The following is a 22,947-nucleotide window of genomic DNA, read 5'->3' as shown; positions in this document are numbered from 1 at the left end:
CAATCAATAACACAAAGATAGCACTGTCAACACAGAGATATTTATATAAATAAGCCCTACAAAGCATGTATATCAGTATAAGAAACATGGTTATTAATCAATGGGCTTACATAATAAAACATAGTTTTTTTTAAATTAAATACACCATAAACATACAGGAACGGAGATTTATAGATGCTATTGTAACGATATACTTGTTGTAGATTAAAAGCACGTTGAACAGTTTATATTTTGATATGGTGTGTGTTTAAACTATTTTATTATGGATAAATAAGTATTTGTACGTTGATTAACATAATTTCATTAAAGAAAATAAAAAAAATTCCGATAGAAATATTTATGTTATTTTGTATTATATAATAAAATGTTTTTGATCCACATTATTTTTCTCACATTTATTCTTTGACTTTGGCGAAATAAAATATAATAATTTTTCTAAAAGTTAAAGGTTTCGATTTTTACTTATTATTAAATATTTGTTTTTCTGATAACACTTGATTTTTCAGTAAAGAATATTAAAGAACAGTTCAAAAGTTATTAGAAATAATTAACATACTTTATTTATCTTCTTTATTGTTTGATAGACCGAAACAGTATTACTTAAGTGGAACACCAAGATTGTGGATAACAACAGTAACTGGTTATTTAACGTTTACTATAATACGACACTAGGTTTCTCAAGACAAACACGAGCCACTAAGCAATTCATAACCAGAAAGTTAAGGTCCTTAGTTAATATTAGACTCATGAATGCTCATTATATACAACCGAACACATTTATTTCTATGCATAAGTGTGAACATTGAACATTGACTGAGATATTAGACCTTTGTGCACGACTTTTAAAGGAAAGTTTTCAATAATCACGATTTATTGTGAGATAGATTCGTTAACGGAGAGATATCTAAGCTTACTTCCTGATTAAATTAACTTAACCACCAAGTATCCATCAAGCAATTGATTAGAGCTAGTAAGCGAGGTAGGCTCACATTTCCGTATTCAATGAGCTGGCAGCTTCAAATAATTATGCCAGATCATCTTACATATACATGCCAAATTACTGTTATAACACAACAGTGAATTTTAGAGACAAATAGAAAAGGAATGCATTCATCCAAACTCCTCACGATTAAAAGTTATCATGGTTTTATACAGACTAGGCAGTTGCTATTGTATTCCCAACAATTACCTGTTAGTGCAAACGAAGGCTAACGATGTTACTTGCATGGTTCGAAGATATCTCTTTGGCATACACGTAGGTCGACAGTATGAGAGCAATTTGTGTGATATGCTTTATTTGGCAGGGAACGCGTACACGTAGATGGGTGGGTTGTGAACCCATGCTTAGAGCTTCCATTGCAGTCAGTCACATTTCAGCACATAGCGTTAGAAGCATCTGTTCAGGCGACATTTCCATTTCTCAGCAACTCTTCAGATGAAAAACTGGAAGGTTTGCAAAAACAAGTAGTAATGCTAACATTTATTTGTTAATATTAACCTGGTCTGAATCATTTCTGTTGTAATAGGAATGAAAAGTACATGACAAGTTTGTTAAAGTTATAAGAACTCTGTTATAGAATCTGTCAATTTGAACAACTTGTTATATTTCTTAGATTGAGAGCTTATAACGCTAAAAAGTAAGTTTCGAAAAATGCGGCGAGAACAACACAAATTACAAAATCATAACTGTCATAATAACATTTCATTAGTAACAGTATGCAAGTTAAATTATGTACGTTAATGAGAAAAGTGATTTAGCATGAACACACAAACAAGCTTATTTAAATCAACTTGTCTAGTTGATATAATATTTATGAAAATATTAATTGATACTTTTATCAAAGTTTGTTCAGTGAAGTTCTTGAAACAAACCAAAATTAAAACAAAAATAATTAAATTTAATTTTACCTTAAGCAACTACACTTGAGTTATTTGAATCATCCATTTCACTAGCTGTTATAACGCTTACGCCTAACACGATCCATTAGAAACGAACTAGATGTACACTTCTCATATACAAAGAGAGATTATGTTTTCGCGTGCAACTGATATTTCTCTGACGGTTCAGCAGACATACATTATCACATCTGACAAGTGCACAGACAAAAATATTATCCATTTTGTATGAAAACATAAGTGCTTCGTGGCTTGAAGGCTTGGAGAATCAGTAGGAAGCTAGGACAATAGAAAATAGGAATGTTAGATAGGCAAGCGTGCTTACCATATTATACGGATACTCAGTTTTATTTCACCTTTCCTTTCCCTTCATTCAAGCATAACCAACAAAATTTGCCGACAAAATAGTCACGCTCCCTAACACGAGAGTGACGAATTATAAGGTCACTCCCATGCCCTGACTGGACTTTAAGTACAATATGACACGACCTCAACATTACACAGTACTATAAATCTTTTACAAAGCTGCAACACTTGACAAGTCTTTCTGGATGGTGTTAATAATTTGTTTGCATACTCAAATCATTATCAACAGATCATTATGTTTATTTTCAGTTGTCCACAACTTTTTCGTGTTAGAAAGTGCATGCTGTGACCCAAGAAAAGAAACTTTATAAAATTTGAAATAGAACTTTTCATAGATTCCTCTTACCCATACATTATTCTCGTTACAATAAACAATGAATGTATATATGTCGATATATGTACTTATGTAAACCTTACAAAACATTAATAAGTATTACTTTGGTAAAAAGAATCATCTCATCTTCTAAATGAATTCGATGTATTAAAAACAACGATTCATAAAAAAATATTTGAACATAATTTGGTTTGTATCATTAGAAATTTTTAAATTAGTTTATTCAGTACCAACGAACTTCGTGTATTTTAGTAGTTTAAGGTTTTGTATGCGTTTTAAACAAATGGTTCAGAATGAAAAACCAAAAAAACTCGATATTCTGAGGGGATCCGAGTTTGTGTTCCGTCTTAATTGGTTATATTGACATAAATTTGTGATCTAAACTCAGACTGTTTTATTTTCAAAATGGAAGGAACATAACTCTGAATTTTCTAATTTCTAAAGTTTAATTCGTGTTATAAACTCTTCAGTAATTTAGCCTTAGGGGCTGTCATCCATCTGATATTAGAGTGACGTTTTAATAGCTTTAGCAGACGTTTACGTCGTCGCAGATTTTGCATGTATGGCATTCCAACAGCTCAACAAAAATTTGGTATAAAGGTAACTTGTTTGTGAAGTAGAATGACGGATTGTCAACTCTTAGGATATTTTGAGGCAAAACTATTAGCAACAAATAACATTGTAGACTCATGTTTTCTTGTCATCAAAGGTTTGATTGTATCTTATCTTATTGGATTGATCTCATTCAGTAAAAAGAAGCAGTCTTCAACTTCTTCACGAATGTTTTAAGTTAAATGTGCCCTCTGTTAGGCATAACTTTGAGACTGAAAAGGTACTCGCTGAAGAAGTACAATGTCTACATTTAAAGGATATAGGTTATGAATAATTAAAGGAACTAGTGTTGAAATATGCCGATATTTTGAACAATAAACCTAAATATAACATTATAACAACTACATAAAAATCAGTATTTAATAAACCTTATCGTTATCCTCATACTAAATTACAACTGCTACATGACCATGTGGATAAAATACTTCGTGATAATTTAATTGCATTCTTTTTTTTTTTCTCGAACTTCCCCAGCAGTTATTGTCAAGACGAAGACTAATGATTTTAGGTGTTGGCTATAGGAGGTTAAATCAACTCTCAGAATCTGACTGTTATCCTTTGCCTCATATAAGTGACATTTTCAAATGCTTTGCCAGAAGCAACCTGTATCAGTACATTACACTTATTCTGTTAAGATGGAGGATCGATATAAAATTGCTTTAATAACAGATAACAACTTTATTAAAGTAGAATGATGCATTTGGTCTTAAGAATGCACATTTTTCTTTTAAAAGACTTATAAATAAGACAAGAACAACGAAATGGTTTGTAAAAGCTATGTATAGCTAATCTTACTGGAAACGTATCTAAAAGCACATTATTTTCCATTAAGAAGTATCATACTTCGGATTTAAACACTTTCTTCTGAGGGAATGATGACGAAGTGAAACTGATTACAGACTCCCCAATTTCAAGTAAATACAAATTTTTAAACACATTTTTGGTTATGTGTGTCTGGTACAATCAATTCATTCCAAACTCTGCTACAATTGCTGAACCTTTATATTAGTTATGAAGATGATGTATCAGGTGGAAATAGACACCCTAGAGCGAAGATGCATTCCAGAAATTAAAGCAGGCTTTATGTGAATCTTCCGTCTTTTAACTTTTAAGAAAATATGAACACTATTTTTGTACACTGATGCTTCAAATGTTGGATTTTGTGTCAAACGAGTGTCTTAGCTATGCAAGTAAACACTGAGCTCTGCAGAAAGAAACTGCTTTACTACAGAGTTAGAATGCTCAGCTATAGTCTGGGCTGTGGAACCTTTTAAGATATACTTAGATGGGAAAGAATTTACAGATATAACTGACCACGCTGAAGTTAACTGGTAGACTAATGCTTTGGTAAATAAAATTACAAGATCTGACTTTTGAACTGCACAGAAAAGAAAGTAAAATGAGTTCCGTGATGCTCTATCTATACATCCTATTGACCCCCCAGAAGAAACTGCAGATTTGGACATCATTAAGCTATCACTCAAACTTTTGTCCATTGTCAATGCTAACCATCGACAACATTGGCTACTGAAAAAGCTCATATTCATCATTTTCAGTTTATTTAACAATTGTTATCACACGATTCTACTATAATTGCAAATACTGTAAGTAAATCCAAACACTATAACTTGAGTAATAATGCTCTTCATTATTTGAAGAGAGTTGCTAGCAATAGTGAATTCAAATCAGCTATTCCCAACACATTGAGACTGGTAAGCTGAACTGAATCTAAAGTCATCCTACAGCTACTCCTCTAGGTGTCTGAAAGACAGTACCCAGATATGGTATTGGACTGGTAGGAGAAATGATATCAAAAATTATATGTTTATCAAATCTCTAAGAGAGGACGCCTTGAACCAATTATTGTTGTTTGTGACTCAATGATATTAGTAATATCAAAAGCTATTGCTTGAATATTGTATTTGCTGTATTTTGTTTTGTATTTTAATTAGGTTTTTCTATCGTTTTTATCTGATTTCATTATTATTGATTTATTAATATTTATGATAAATTGTTTACTAATATTGGTTTGAACTCTTGGCCACGCATTTGTTTATGTACTGTGTTAAATGCAGTTATAAGTGTTGTTATTGCGAATAAATTGTTTATATTGTTGAGCCCCGATTGTAGTAGCGTGCTTATTTTGGACTGTTACAATACGATTATGCTTATATTTGTGTTAATCAACTATTGGAGGTATAGCTGTTTAAATATCAAATAGCCATAATCTGAAATATGGTGAACAATATTTTTCTTCGTAGCTTAGACCAGTGGTGCATAAACCTTTTCTTAGCGACCCTTTCTAACCAAGTGTTTTGATACGCCCTAACTCCCATATCACAAATAACCTATGTGATTATATGCTGTACATGTTGTTTTCTCCCATGTTTATTGTTGTCACTATATTATATAATAGTCTTAGTATTTATATAATAGTTTTGAATTTTTTTATTTTTTTCCACTTTTACTTGATGCGACACACAAAACATCAGAGTTAGTTTTCATGCCCTTCACTTGCATTTTTCTTATTCTATTGCTTACGGCATTTAAGCTATACTTTCTTGCAGGTATTATGTATTATTTCGATAAAACCTGGTCCATTTGAAAACCAAAGTTACACGGTCAAAGTAACAAATTCACATAGAAGTAACTGTGTTTAATAAAACTACACGTAAAGTAAAGTAATAACATTTATAATAATGTACAGAGTATGAAACAGTTGTGAGAGTACAGTGTATTCTCACTGAAATTGAAAAGAAAAAACGAAAAATAAAACCTAAGTAGTTGAAAGGTATTATACCAGGCTATGAAACGAACTGAAGCAAAATTATTATAAAATAAAGTAAATGCAAAGTTGTAATGAAGAAAAACACAGCTGTATATGCAGAAATATATGAGATCGGTATAATACACTGCTGGCCAAAATGTTGAGGCCAATGAATATGAAAAAAAAATATGCATTTTGCGTTGTTAGACTCAACCACTTATTTGAGTAGAGCTTTGAAAGATGAAAATAAGAAAAGGGAAAATAAAAATAAAAAACTCTTTAGCATTTGATAGGGAAAATGTGAACACTATGAAATTAGCCTAAATACCAGCTGGTCAAAAGTTTAAGACAAGACTAAAACGAAGCGTTAATCGGTAAACACGTAACAAAATTTAGTCATTGTGTTTAAGCATTAGCGTTGTCAACATCTCCCACTGATATCTTCTGTGTTACGTTGGATAAAAACATAGCAAAGGCTAAGAAGTTGACAGAACTTGAACGTGGAAGAATTGTCGAGCTGCAAAAGCAAGGTCTCTCTCAACGTGCCATCGCTAGGGAGATTGGGCGAAGTAAAACCGCTGTTGCAAATTTCTTAAAAGACCCTGAAGAATACGGAACAAGAATTTCAAGTGGTCAGTCCAAGAAAATTTTGCCGGCGTTGAGCAGGAGGATTCGACGGGTTGTCCGGCAAGACACTAGCCGATCGTCGAACCAGATTAAGGTACTTACGGACGCATAATGCAGCTCAAGAATAATAAGACGGCATCTACGAGAGAAAGGCTTAAAAAACCGTAAACGTCTTCAAAGGCCACGTCTACTTCCACACCATAAAACAACTCGGTTAAACTTTGATGAGAAGCACCAAACGTCGAAAAGAGGAAGAAAGTTTTGTTCTCTGATGAGAAAAAATTTAACTGGAGGGTCCAGATGACTTCCAACGTTACTGGCACGATACGAATATCCGACCGGAGACATTTTCTGCACGACACAGTTAAGGAGGTTCCATCATGATCTGGGGTGCTTTCTCCTTCCATGGAACAATGAAGCTTCAGATTATACAAGGGCGTCAAACAGCAGCTGGCTACATTGGCATGTTAAAGAGAGCATTTTTATTGACTGAAGACCCTCGCTTGTGTGGAAATGACTGGATCTTTCAGCAGGACAACCCTGCAATCCACAATGCCCGCAGGACAAAGGACTTTTTCACAACGCAAAATGCATATTTTTTATTTATGTTCATTGGCCTTAAGATTTTGGCCAGCAATGTATATTTCGAAAATTATAAACATTTTAACTTCACATAATTAACTTCTGACGTTCGTATTTCTACGAGGACATTAAATATTTTAGTCATTGAAAATCTTATGTGTATTCAGCGAAGCAGCTAGATAGCCTTCACTCAAACAGTACCGATATCAACTCGAAATTCATTCGCTCATTCTAAACTGTTTTTGAATTACTTAGTTCCCGATAAGATAGAATATTCGATATTACTTGTAAGTTTATAAAACATATATTTATATAAGTCATTATTTGTAATAACCGTTATTATAAGATGTATTATTATTTGTATATTAAAATATATTTGTGTAAAGAAAGAAACCTATGTGTATTAATCTTGTTGGAAAATACCATAAATTTAATACATATGAACATTTAATTAACTTCTGAATTCAAATTCCAATTTAACTCAGTTTTAAGTTGTTTCTGATTGTAGTACATAACAAGGCAAACTTAGGGGTAAATGCAGAAACATCTGAATGCGTGTTTACAAAGTGATAAGCATATGTTTTTGAAAGAAATGCATATGCGTTTTAAACTTAAATAATTCGAGAAAATCCACATCACTTACGTGAAATACTTTTTAAATAAAAAAACAACAACAACTAAAGTTGAAATCGAAGCCAGTCGTTCGTTATGACAACGAGATTGTGCCACTGTGTGGCATACTCGTTGCATTAAAAATTTTAACTAAGCAGGAAACAAGTAAAGTTATTCTGAATGGAAAAGCTAATATTTTGTAGCGTGTGATCGAGAAATTTGCGAAAAAATAACTAAACAGATAAACGCAAGTCCATTGTTTATACAGATTTTTATACAGTTTACTTTCTCCTATAGTAATGGTTTCGCGCTTCCTTGAAGCTTGCGTACCAGTATGTTTATCAAACGCAATTTGTACATATATAAGTGAAAAAAAAACACGTTGTCATAAGGAATTTTTTGTAACTAAGTATAAAGCTATACGACACGCTATCTGTGCTCTGCCTGCCACGGGTATCAGAACCCGATTTCTAGCGTTGTAAGTCTACAGATGTACCGCCGTGCCCCTAGAGGCGTCATAAGGAAGACCAATTCAGTTTCGGGAGGCGAGTTTAAACAAATTCATACTGGTGTAAAATATTTTTAACAATAGAAAGTTATTTAGCTTTTTCAATCGTCCAAGTCAATAAAAACTTTACAAAAATGTAGAACTAAAGCATATTTTAAAATATATCACATTTATAAAGGTATCACAAGCTTAATTAAAACTTTTTTATTTTCTATCTTCCAATGCTTTTAAAATACTTATATATTTTGTTTAATTTTTTGAATGTTAGGAAAATAATAATAATTTTTCATATTTTTAAAAAATTACACAACAGAAAAATAGCTCGTCTGATGATATTATTATGCAGTTGCTATTGTTAAATGCCAATGTTGAATCCATATAACAGATGAAAAATAAAGGCCGATTTTAATCGATAATTTGTTTGGGTATAGAATTATAGTGGCCAAGCGTGTTAAGGCGTTCGACACGTAATCCTAGGGTCGCGGGTTCGAATCCCGTTTGTACCAAACATGCTCACCCTTTCAGCCGTGGGGGCATTATAATGTGACGGTCAATCCCACTATTCGTTGGTAAAAGAGTAGCCGAAGAGTTGGCGGTGGGTAATGATGACTAGCTGCCTTTCCTCTAATCTTACACTGCTAAATTAGGGACGGCTAGCGCAGATAGCCCTCGAGTAGCTTTGCGCGAAATTCAAAAAACAAACAAACAGTAGGATTATAGAGATATCTCTGTTTAGTTCTTCCAAAATTCTAGAAAAATATTATATTTAAACTTTCTGCTTAAACTAACTTTGATATAGAATAACAAATGCGATACCAAATTCAGCTGAGAGCTGTAATTTCGCACTATATCAACTTACATTTGTCGATCTGGTTTGATGACAGAGGTTTTTATGCCAAGAAACTTCACTAGATTTTCTGCTGGCCATGGTATGGGATTTGCTCATGATACAATGATGTGTATTTTTAAGGGAAATATGATTTATACCATTGCAGAGCAAAGAGATTTATGTGTTAAATTAAATCTGACCTGAAAGAGAGATAGCGTGTGAGAATAATCAAAATATATAATATGTAAGTTGTGTCATGCATTTAAGACACATCTACGTTTTTGAATAAAATCTTACATTACTAAAGGACTATCTGTGCTGATTATAACATAAGTAGGCTGAAACTGTATTAGTCAACTAACTGTGATACGAATATTGTATTGCAGTTTGGGAAATATGTGTCACATTTCACTTTACATAGTTGAACAAAACCTGCATTGGAAAATTAGCGTAAAACATTCCGTGGCTTCCAAAAATTGGAATAAAATATATCTAAAATTTACTTACTAGCATTATTTTAAACTCTTTCGTTTAGAACTTATGAACATGTCTTGTTATCATTTGAAACTACTATAGAAACTACCAATTTTTTAAGTAAGTGAAAAATATTCGATTTGCTTTGAAAATCAGAAAGTTTTACTTATCAACAGCTTTGGGAGTCATCTGACTAAAGTCTGATAGAAATATCGTTGTAATATCAAAAGTGAGGTTTGCTTTCACCGAGGAAAGTCCACAATGCGTTGAAGCAAAAAGAGAAAAATAAAACCAGTAAATAAATAGTTTTTGAGTCATGCGCTTACTGTACACCATTACATTCGAAAATTATCGCTCGAGATGCCATCTGATATAATACTACACGTGAAAAATAGTTATTCTTTCTCTGCACATGACATTCGAACTAGTTTTTTTATTTTAAAAATAAATCAAGTTTCAACGTGGAAATTCCATTAGAGTTCAAAAACGGAAATAAAAGCAGCTTCATTCAACTTAAAGTTCGTAGAAAAATTCAAATTATCTTGTGCGATTGTGAACATTCAAAGCTTAAGGACTAAGAAGAGATAATGTTTCGGATGAAGAGTGGATGCAAGTCGAACATGATTGATCAATTACCAAGCAACATAAAACTCAGAGCTAAAGATTACAGATACCTGAAGAGAACTAAGTTATAATACTTTTACCGGAATGATGAATCTGCAGAAAACATATGTTCTCATAGATCTAACATTTCCTTAAAAAATGTTTCTTCCAGAACTATATGCCAATTACAGAATAATATTTAATTTCATAGCTATTGAATTACCTAAATTATGATTCGTAAACAGTTACGTAAACAAAGTTACAATGAACTATCCCTGCTATAAATGACTAAATGTAGCACTCGCGTTATATAAACTGTCTACATCATAACGCATTAAACTTAAACACTCGTGTATATCTAATATTTTTTAAAAATATGAACTAAACATTTTTTCACAGTATACTGAATACATCTTACAATGAAAAGAAACCTGTCAACTAATGATTACGGTTAAATACTTTAATTCTAATTTATTTAGTTTTGATTTATGCGGTAGGAAGAATCATTTTGAGGTTCTATTATCTAATGCTGTATCCTACATCTGATTATGAACTGCCTTTCTTGGTGCATAAATACTGTTATAAAGTAGCGGCTTTTTTTTATTCGAACATTCAGCGCTAAATAAGGAATCTGATCATGAAAACTGCGTTAAATTATACTAATGTCTTACAATTAATTTTTATTTTTATTTTCAGTCTGATCTTTAAAGGTTTTTCCAGTTTCTTTTTTCTTTTTAACAGGGTGGTATGTACATTGCAACAGGCACTTTCAGGAAAGTAATTTATAAATCTGAGCTCGTGTTGATCAGGTTTCTATCTATAAATACCTGACAATAAGAAACTTTCAAGGTGCAAACTTCTGTAATGTGAATCAAGGAGCCATTTTGTAAGTGAATTTTAATATTTTACACAATGTGTATGATACAACACTGGAGCAATATTTAATTGATGTAAAAGGAGACGACTTTATAATTAATCGATCTTCTTAGTAGTAACATATCTTCCCAAATCATGGTGATGCACACATCACATGACATAAAGAGCGGGGGAAGATGTAAGGAAGAGTAGAATGATGCACTAGGGATAAATATTGTTCGAACAAGTAGCTGAGAAAGCTCTGTGGAAAGCACAGTATGCTGTTCAATATCATGTTGCTATTGTAGTTGTCGCTCAGTAAAACCAAAGCAAGGTTCCCCTTGGGTACAATTTCCACAACAATCCATCACTGTCTCTACAAAGTAAGCACGCCTCTGCAGAATCTACAGATAGATATATGGACAAAAACTGAGTGGTTTCTTCCAGGTATTAGGGTTACAACAAGGGAGGAATTAAAGAACACTGCTCGGTTGAGTGGTTCGATGTTTGGTTCGTCCACAGAAATAAAAAAGGAGCTAGTATATACGCCACAGTAAGGAACCTAGAAAGGTATTCTAAACATATACGAGCGATTGTATGTTTGCTTGCTGGTTGTTAGACAAGTGTAGAGGAACGTGTTTCCATTTCGTCAATACTCAACAACTGAAAAAGTTTACCAAAAAAAAACATGTTGGGAAATGCTGTCATCTAGTATCTAGTGATGAGGTTATTGTTAACAACACGGTTTTTGTGCTCTTACTACATCTTTTTTATTTTAAAAAACACCTTTTCAAATGTACTTTACTATCGTTTTCTTCAAATACTCTTCAACATTTCACATTTAACACAGGTGCAGTTCGTATCATTTTACTTATACATCACTCTTTTTCTACTGATAATAATTTTTCATTCTAAATTGCTTCTTAATTCAAAAATATCTGAGTATTAGTGCCAAATTTTACATAGTATTTTGTTTTGTTGAACCTGAATGTTTTAATGTTCCAAAGAGGTTATTTTCAGTATACTTAATACTTTAATACATTTTTGTTGATTTCAAACCATCTATTTTCCTATTGTTCCTGTATCAAATTTTTTTTGCATCCTTAAAGTTTGATGTTTCTATGTTATCGAATAATTTGGACTATAACCTAATATAATTAAGAAGTATAGTTATACACAGCAAGCTTTGGTTAGGTGTTAATCGTTAAGAAGCAAAACATATTTTTGTGGAAGCATGCTTAATAATCATTAGTATTAAAACAAAATATTGGGAAATATCAAACTAAAAAAACAGAATATGAAGTATTTAGTTGTCACAGAATGTATTTTTTATTGTTTCTCTCTAAAACTTTAACTGAAGGTTAATAGTTTTCGTCACAGTTCGTAGAAACTATCTTCATTATTTCAAATCTGACTCATTATTTTTACTTCTATTGTTTTAGATTTTTTTTTTTGAACTAACAAACCAGTATTTTTGCTTCTATTGGACGCTTTTTGAACAGTAATAGTATTCATGATTGTTGTTTGCAAAATCTTTCTTATGCTTGATGAGATACACATTTAAGATAATGGAATGGTGGCGCAAAGCGACGGGTTTTATGCTAAACATGAAAAAAAAGCCAATTCAGATTAATGTTCAAGTTTCATTCTGCTGGAAGAGATTAAATGTGTTTTAGTCCAAGACTAATGAAACTTTTAATTCAGAAAACGATTTGCTAGTAGACTTTCAACTTTTAATGCTACCAAAAGTAATGATATAATGACTGTGAAAAGATATTGTCGAATAGATAATCAAATATGTAAACGATGTCGTACCTTTGTTTTCAATTATGCAAAAAAATGCAGCGATTGTGTTAATTCATTCTTATAGTTCTTGTCTTATAATTTAATAGGTCGATGTGTAAAAACACCAGTAATATATGCATACAAATCTAATGATTTTCTTGTACGTGTGTTGGCTTTACCCTAAATAGAAATCCAATAGTTTCGTATCAGTAACTCTAATAAATAAAAGTAATTTATTAGAGATGCTTACAATTTGGTGCAACGAAAACAACAGAGATTCAATGATAAAATAATATAAAGCTGGCAGCCCAAATAAACGAGAGGAAAGGCTAATTTAACTTATTTTCAAATGTCTGTTACTATTCTCATTTGCAAGCATGCATCCTAATATACATCAAATATTGTAGTTTTGGTGATTTATTATTACTATTCCAATCCTCTTTTACATTATCTTAAAAATTAGTTGATGAATCTGAATTGACCAACAATTTAGTTGATGTTGTTCATCTGCTGTTGGCGTCAAGATGTTTATAGTTTTTCTCCAACTTGTTTTCTATTCTCCTTTTTTGATTACACTTATTATAAAATGCGTTCCCTACTCATAAGCAAATTGAAAGATGTGATGTCACAGCTGTAAAATAATGAAGTTTTTAGATTACATTAAACAAAATGGGAAACTGCAAAAGGAATAGCCAAGAATATAAGCTCATTGTTTATAGGACTCATACCTAAAATAAGCCACATTAAAAATAAACTTTAGAAATTTAACTTAATAAACAGCTTTTGATATCTCTCTACCGTAAAAATGCACTTAGGAATTTTTGAAACATTTAGCATAAAGCTTATAATATTAGTGACGTTAAAATTGCTTAAATATTGTGATTAAGCATTAAACAAATATAAAACACTCAAATTCATTAATTGTGTGCCCTAATATAAGAATAAGAAAGGAAATGCTTAGTAGAAACAGAGAGATGACACTACTTCTTTTCCTCTTATTTTTATATATTGCTAAGCACAAAACTAAACAATGAGTCATCTGTGATTTGCCCACACAGTACATAAACGCTTTCAACTAGGAAAAGAAACAACAAAATTGCATACATAATCACTCCTTGTAAGTGTGGTTTATCTCTTAAAAGTAATTATAGTTACAAGTAAACTAAATAATGCAAAGAACATTAGTATGGGAAATATGAATAATTCTGTCATATATATATATATATTTTTTTTTAAGTGGGGGGCTCAAAGAAGGTAAGAGTATTTTGAAATATTGGAAATACTTGGAGTTAACATAAAATATTCATCTTTGTTGAGCAAAATTATGATTACCTTTTAAGAATAATAAAAAATAATATGCTGTAGCAATGGCTACTTTTAGGCCAGTGCTTATTTCCGATAATCCAACACAGGGAAGCTTTAATACAAATGCCAATATCCGAATGTTATACAAAATCGTTCAACTAACATTATCTACAGAATAAAAGTAAGTGTCTCTAGATTCAATTAGTATCTGAACTTTGTTTTTAACACTTCCAATGTTTATCCGGCCTTTAGCTTGTTTCTTTCATTATAGTTTTATCTAGGTAGAACGCACAATGAGTATGTTTTCACAAATTCCAAACATATGTATTTTAAGAAGAAATGTTGGTTAATAATTGAAAAATATGTATATAGAATGTATATTAACAATGTTGTACATCCGAGTCAAGTCTGACGTTCCTAAATGTACTAGATTTACAGGTATTTGTCAAACTCAGAATTGTTCATTTAATTGTCTAAATGTTCTTAATCAAACGTTTGGAGTCTTGAAAATGTAATATATATATAATATTTAAAACTATACCAACCCTTGCAGAACTGGAAATATTGTATAATATATAAAGTAAGGGTTGAGTCTGTTAAATGATTGTCAAGCAATGTGTGGTCTCTGGTTTTTATTGCCATTTTTGTATCTTAAGTGATGGTAAATTTTACTTAAATTTTGTTTGTAATTTGAAGTTTTTCGAACGGGGATTTTTTTTAAATTTAAATTTACAATTATTTTGGGATACAACCGATAACTTCAGAATACCTATTTAATATTTTGTCATATTCATTACTTTAAATTCAATTTGTATGTCTGATAATAGTCAGAGGGGCGAATATTTTTTAAATTATGAAATATTATCATACAACAAACATTTTACGTTATTTATATATTTTTATAAAATGTAATAACGTTGTAGGTTTTCATCTGTGTTACTATCTGTCTGATTAGTGTTTAGAGTTGGTGTGTAAACAGTATTCATAAAAAGTTGGGGTGATATGTTACATGACATTGACTCTCATTCGTGCTAATAGATAAATACACAAAAAGGGAATTTAATGTGTGTATTTTGCACACCAACACAGTATTAGGTTTAGGCTGGTGGTAAACATCAGATAAAGCAATTCTCTTTCTTTTTCTGTTTTTACATCATTAGTTTGTTAGAAGCTTTCCTCAAATCTAAACAATATATATCCACGCACATCCATTATTACATTTGCATTAAATTATAGAGAAAAGGTGGATGTTCTGGTCTGACTGAATAATGGAATTTGATCATTACTTTCTAGCATACTCATGCCCCCAAAACGTGGAGTTTTATTTTTTCGTAAACCATGAACCCACGCATTTACAGTCAGACTACACTAAACCATTAGCCCACGACTGGTCTTTTCTTACGTAAAATAAATATCTAAATAATTATGTTCCATACATGTGAAAGTAAGGGGTAACGAGAATAAAATCATATATTTTTTTTTAAATATAATTTTCAATCACTCATGTTATTTGTTATAATTTGTGTGTTGTTTTTCAATTAGTGCATTTAATTTTCAGACATAATGTTGTGACTTTGAAACGTAAATTTTATTAGCTCTAAGCTCTATGTGCAGCCTGAGACGCGTTTTGTCAGTTAGTATATGACCAAGTATATATTTTTGTGTTTTGATGCAACCATGATCTATGTTACTCGATATTTCTCTCAAAAACATGAAACCACTATTCATGATATTGAGTTTTGTATCTCAGAAAGCCTGTAAGACCTTCCAGGTTTAAAAGATTCTATATTTCTTAATCTAATAAAAATCTACATATGACGATTGTTGCCTGTAGACACAACAATATGGTGTTTCTAACAATGTGAAATTTAACATATGTGAGAAGTATAAAGTGTTTGTTGTTTCTTTTAACATTACCTATACTAAAGCATTATTTGGAATACATTCACATTTGGCTTCATTAAAGTATTATTAGACATTCACACAAGTTATATTTTCAACTACTTGCTAAGATTTTGGAAGATGCAGGCCAACAACAGAAAATTTACTGAAAGAAAAACCTTTTATTTTGATATCCATCATTGTGATTATTCTATTATTTCATTTCACACTAGAGGTTTATAACTGATATCCAAAATGTAATTATTATAGCTATACTATTAATTTCAATGTAAAATAACACACACTGAGAACTATGTATATATATTAACGACGATAACAAAAAAAAGTAAGACTTAAACCATTATCAGTTCCATCAAAAAACATTACTCGACCGCACTTTTAGCTCATTCAAATAAACGTCAAATGATATCTTATTTTTATTCAATCCTATAATTTTTCAGTACCAAAAATTCGCTAACTTCACTATTTTATATTCAGTGATGTCGAGAAAACCCACTTGTAGAGAAATATATATGCAAAAACGGCTCGTTTGGGTTGAGAAAATGTAAAATATTTTCTCAACCCAAACGAGCCGTTTTTGCATATACTATTTTATATTAATAAAACTTTATAAACGTTTTCAACGCACCGTCACGTACCACAAGTTTGTAAAACTTTAATCTATTTCTTAAGCCAATGGAGAAGTTTACTTTACTTTCAACATTCGTGATTTAATGTCAAAGATCTAATACATGTTTTTTGTCTTACATTGTTCAAAATGCCATGTAAGCATCACTCAAACTCTGGGCAAAGCCTGGCTGTCACCACCGCAATTCGGTAATATAAATCATAAATGCTGGTGCTTTTCTCAAACATTACCATTTGCGTCAGATTGTTTAGTTACCAGTCTCAATATCATTTCATAGCTAACAATAATATTTCAGCTAATATCTTTTCTCTTCCTTCATGAATCTTCTTTTGTATACACAAGGCCAATCAATGACTCCGAGCCGCTAGTTATTGACCTCGTCATATTATTCTGTTTAAAAACTGTGGACGAATCTTAAACTATATATTGTAATGGATCGTCTTATAATATTTCCTGTTTTTTTGTTTTTGTTTTTGAATATCGAGCAAAGCTGCACGAGGGCTATCTGCTCTAGTCGTCCCTAATTTAGCGGTGTAAGACTAGAGAGAAGGCAGCTAGTTATTACCACCCACCGCCGACTCTTGGGCTAGTCTTTTACCAACGAATAGTGGGATTGACCATCACATTATAACGTCCTCACGACTGAAAGGGCGAGTATGTTTGGTTGATGGGGGATTCGAATCCTTGACTCTCAGATTATGAGTCGAGTGCCCTAACCGTTTTGGCCGTGCCGAGCTGTATTCCTTCAGTTATAAGTGATGTGACATGTTTTAAGTACAGAATAATTTTTAAAACTAAATTAATTAAAGGAATGTTAACATCTGTGAAGAAGTTATGAAAATAACAGAATTAATTAGATAATATATTTTTCCCTGTCTAAAATTATCTGGGTCTTATAGAGTAAAGCACTTAGCGATGTTCTCCACATAAGTAGACTTCAATATAACACAACGGACAAAATAAACGCCAGATTGCTTCGATTTAAAAGTATATTAATACCTTATTAATTCCGCGCTTGTAGCTCTGAACGACGTTCTCGATCGTAAAAGTTATCATTAAGAAGTTTATTCAAGTGATGTAGAAATAACTTTTGGCAACTAATCTCTTCACAAGCAATTAAAAATTCGTTTAGCCAGAGAAGAGTTTCGTATTCTTTGTTTACTTAGCTCAGATGTCTGAATGTAAACGTGAGTGTTTAGTATAGATTGAAGTACTAATATTAATCAAAGGTGTTTTTTTTTAGTACATAAATGCTTTCTACCAGGAAATTAAACGAGAAGATTTTGCATACATAATTACTTCTTGTAAGTGTGACTCATATCTTAAGGGTTATTATAGCTACGAGTAAAGTGAATAATACAAAGAAGAATCCTAGTGCGAAAATAATTATAATTTTGTGAAATTATTGGATTTAGTTCTCTTTACTTTAACAGTATTCTCCAAATTTTGCATACAGATGCAAAAAATGATGTGCATATTTTCTTCATAGTTATATTTTATAGAGAGAACGTTAAAGCATAATATTGTGCTAAGCCTTTCGTAGTAATGTTCTTTAGAATTTTTAACATTAGACTTTTTAGTCAAAATATTTTATTTTTGAATAATGGTAAATAATTTTTTCTTGATCTTATGACACATCACCTATCAGTTTATGCAAGTGATTCAAGGAGAACAATCTGATATCCTCTTTTTCCAACCTCATACATTTATTTTATGGATTCCACAATATATTTCTCTCACTGTTTAATTTAATAATATCTGGAAAGTTTTTATCGTTTGCCTGCACATCTCTTCATATAGACCCTACAGCGACACAGTGGTATGTCTGCGAACTTACAAAGCTAGAATTCTGGTTTCGATACCAGTGGTGAACAGAGCACATATAACCCATTGTGTTGCTTTCTGCTTAACTTCAAACAAACAAGTAAACAAAACAAACTCTACACATAGAAGTTAAACATAGACATTTTGTTAAGCTTAACTTAGGGAATTTCGTTTAGACCAAAAAGAAGCAGTAACCGTGAAAACGTGGGAGCGTGTAGGTTTAGATGGAAGCCTGATTTGATGTAGAGATCATATGTTAAAAGTTTTAAAATGGCAATGCGTTTTTTAACTATGGATTTACTCCATTTCTGGCATATAATCCACGTGTTCAACGGTAATTTATCTAATGATCAGGCCATTTATACTTTAGAAGTGTACAGTAGTGGATCTATGATTTTGCAATACACGATCGCAAACGAAAAAAAATTACATGTACAACAAGAGTATTTGAAATTTTAAACTATAAATTGCTGGTTACACGAAAAAAAGGTCTTAGAATATACACTACTAGAGGTATGATAATAGCAATCAGAAATTGAAAAACTTAAGAACCAACAACAATTTAAAATATGTAATACTCGATATATGATCAAAACAATCAGGATTTAATGTTTCGGTTGAATTTATTTTCGAACCAATTAATATGTTAATTTGCTCAGTATTGAATGTTTAAACTCTGATGCTTTAAGGCGAAAAAGATCCACAAATCTGAACCATAATTGTGTCTTTTAATAACTGCCTAAAATCAGAATAGTTGGATTATGTCACAAGACATTAACAAAAGTTTCTGAATTTATAATAGATGAAGTCTGGCTAACAAATTCTTACAGTTACAAAATAAGTTCTGTCATTTCGAGTGATGTTACACAAAAACTATGAAGAATAAACACATTGTATTTTAATATGGTTATGAAAAATATCGAAAAGATCTAAACAGTGCATGAGTGTGAATAAATATAATATTCAGGCATAATTAATCAACAAAGCGTTTCTTGAATACATTGAACTTTAGAAAAATTCGTTTTGTGAATTTTTTTGTGATTTTCACATGTGTTTTTATGTTTGATAGTAATAATTTGACGATAAAGGTTTAGAAGCACTCTATTTAAGTAGTAATGTAACACAATTGATTATCAGGTGATTCAATAATAAAAGTTATTGTGTACTTGTTGCATAACTTTCATGAAACCTACCCTGACTAGCTGATCAACGCCATGTTCTATTAGAATCAGTATAGATGTTGTATGAGAAATAAGTAGGAAACCCCTTTTATTTTTAAATGCACTGCATACATCCTTATTAGACTTAAGAACAAGTAAAATTATTCACAGATTCTGTGTGTAAATGAGGGGTTTCAGATGTTTAGAACACAAACTTGTATAGTTATTTATGATATTGAGTTATTTGAATCTTAATGAAAAACTTTTCTAGCTTTCACAGAAACAACTTTTGCACATTGACTTGTTGTTTGGCCGAACATTCAGTTCACTTTTTTATTTTTGAAAATACGCCCTACTTTAACGTTTCTAATGTCGACTTAATTGATTTGATATAACTTAATCTGCGGATAGTTTTCAACTGCAATAAAATTGATGTCTTTTTTGCACCTAATAAGATATCTTAAGTAAAGGTTCGTTAAGGTTATTTTATGGTTTATCTCTTGTTTTTTCTAATAACACAGAAACTGTTGTGATAAACGATTGTGATCAGATTTATTAAAAAAACTGATGATGTAATATGAAGAGGAACTCAAAACTGTTTTAACCGAAAAATTATATTGTTTCTAGCTTACATAAAAAATATAGTTTGAACATTTCGAAAAATTAACATAGTTTAATTCTGCAAATAGGTTCATTCTATCAGTTGTTTTTTCTTGCACTATTTCTATTGAGAAACGTTATTCTTTATTTTAGAAATACCAAACCGTCTAGTATAGCATTATTTCAAGCTGTAACTTCTGAAAATATAGACATTTTGTATTTTTTAAGGAAAGCAGTAGTTTTAAAGGATTTAGAAAGCTAACCCATCTCTGACGTGAACTTTAATCTAATTTTGTTAGTACGATAGTTAATCTGCAGTTCTGCAGATGAAAACAAAGACAAAATGTTCAGTGGTTTTGGAAGCAAGATGCAGGTGATCAATAGAATCTGCCACTAGCAGGCACAAATCAAGAGTGGCTTCACCATCTCAAGGAACTGATGCGTCAAAAGCAGGCGGTCAGAATCTACGGAAAACCATATTCGGGGTAATTAAGTAGCCAAAGCTGTGACAAATTATCTATATTAAAAGGAAGAATATGGAGTGACTTATCGCCTTACTTGATATAGATGAAAGTGTCTTTTCGTTCTTTAAAGGCTGTCACTACTGCGCCTTTCGTCTCCTGCTTAAGTATCGTCAGCAATATTGTGTTGCAGACAGGGTAAAAATAGTACATTCGACATGCGCTTAGAAACACTGAATGGTTCTCATGGTAGACAGAATACGCTTTGAAAAGTGATGAAAAAGCAAGTCTCAGGATTAAATTTTTGAGACTTAAAATCTGAGTTAAGCTAGTTTAGCTCGTTCATAATGTCATATATATTCCATCATTTTTTAAGTCACCTGTCACTGTTTCGCTGATCTTTTTCAAATTGTTTAGTGTACATTGAACGTAAACAGCTTTTGTCCATCACATTGAACAAATTAAATAGTTTTACATGTAAACATTTTGTTTCAGAATACTAATATGACGAAATGCGTTTTAATCAATAGAGAGGCATAAAATGTAATTTTTGGGAAAGAATGATTACAGATTACCTCTAAAATTTTCAGGACATAAAGAAATTATTTTTAGGATTAATACTTCAGGTGCAGCAAAGAAAATGTCAGTTATTCATCATAAAGTAAAACAACTGATAACAATACCTTAATAAATAATTTCTGAGTTTAAATTATGGCTGAAAAAAACAACACATCTAGATCTTCTGCCAGTCGTTAATTTTCACTTACTGAATACATTCGTCAGCTGTCTGAAACCAAAGAGTACTATATTGGTCAGCTCATCTCAGTTTAGTATTATTTTGATCATTAACGACAGATGATGTTTATTTCTTACTGGTAGAAGCACAGTTCACATTAACGAAAGTCCAAGAAAACAAGCTATGATTTAAGAGACTGTAGGTGCTTGATATTGCAGCGGGTTTAATCAGTCACGCAAGTCCCTACTAGTCTCAGAGTTAGTGGAGAGATCATTCGACGGAAATTAAAAAAAAAAGGCCGGCAGCAATACCAAGTGTGTTGTAAAACTAACGGTGCAATTAGACGCGGTTTGATAAAAATACAAGAAAGCTGGTTTCGGTAATTTAGATTAATTTGTCCAGTGAAGTTTAATTAGAATGGTGTAATGAAACAGTTTAATGTACACAGAGAGTAAGTCCCCGAACACATTTCTATTATCCCATAATTGAAAAAAACTTTAAAAAATATATGTTCTGTTTTAATCTTTCATTCTGGTCTAATTAATTTCAATGTGAAATAAGACATACTTAGAACTATATATATATATATATATATTAATAACGATTAAAACAAAACAAATAAGACATAAACCATTATCAATTCCATTTTGAAAAAATGACTTAAATTACATATAAAACATTAGTAGACCACCCTTTTAACTCATTCAAATAAACGTCAAATGATGTCCTATTTTTATTTAATCCTATAATTTTATAGTACGTTAAATATAACTCATATTTATTTTATATTTTAGCTATCTTGACAGTACAAAGAATGAAATTTATTTACTTCCAAAACACTAAAAAATATATTTTATATTAAACAAACAGTTGGAGTTTGTAGCATTTTTCATGCAGTTGTTATCTTTGTAACTCTTGATTATATAATGATGTTTATAACACATGAAAAAAGTTAACTGTTATTCACACAAGTGTAAAATGACTATACACCAGAACAATATTTCAACTCTATGTTTAAGAGAATAATCAAAGTTCCAATTCTTTAGTTTTTTGAAAAAAAGCTTTGTACTGGTTTATGAAACCAAAATAATTACGTATATTGAGATTGCAGTTCAAAGCAAAACGTCGAACTGTGTCGTACCACAAACACTGTTTATATAGAGTATTTATTAGAATATAACTGAGGAAGCATCCCTTCCTGAAAGGTTTATTTCGAAAATGTTAACAAAGCTACACAAGTCCTATTGTGCGCTAGTTTTCTCTAAAATTGAATTTACGGAAGAAGAGAGAAAGTAGAGAAACCTCATACTAAACTATTTGAGTAGTGGGACATGACCGTCATTTCTAAAATGTATCTATAGTTCCAAAATGTTATGTTTTTGTAGCAATAGTGCATGAACCATGGATCCACAGACTGTTATTTCAGCAACATAACCAACAGATCACGCCTTGCATAGGTGAATAGAAATTTGTTTGTTTTG

At 31.3% G+C, this 22,947-nt stretch overlaps 1 long non-coding RNA gene across 7 annotated transcripts in view; it reads right to left on the bottom strand.

The window, feature by feature from the left end:
• Positions 1–22,947, bottom strand: part of LOC143252805 (uncharacterized) — a 169,686-nt gene that overhangs the window by 6,502 nt on the left and 140,237 nt on the right. For all 7 annotated transcript variants that reach the window (XR_013029153.1, XR_013029146.1, XR_013029148.1 and 4 more), the window contains one exon: positions 1,190–1,443. This is a non-coding gene — a long non-coding RNA (uncharacterized LOC143252805). The remainder of the gene's footprint in view (positions 1–1,189; positions 1,444–22,947) is intronic.

Source organism: Tachypleus tridentatus, chromosome 6, assembly GCF_004210375.1.
Source record: "Tachypleus tridentatus isolate NWPU-2018 chromosome 6, ASM421037v1, whole genome shotgun sequence".
Lineage (NCBI taxonomy): Eukaryota > Metazoa > Arthropoda > Merostomata > Xiphosura > Limulidae > Tachypleus > Tachypleus tridentatus.
Note: the sequence above shows the minus strand (reverse complement) of the source record. Positions and strands in the feature narration are given on the sequence as shown.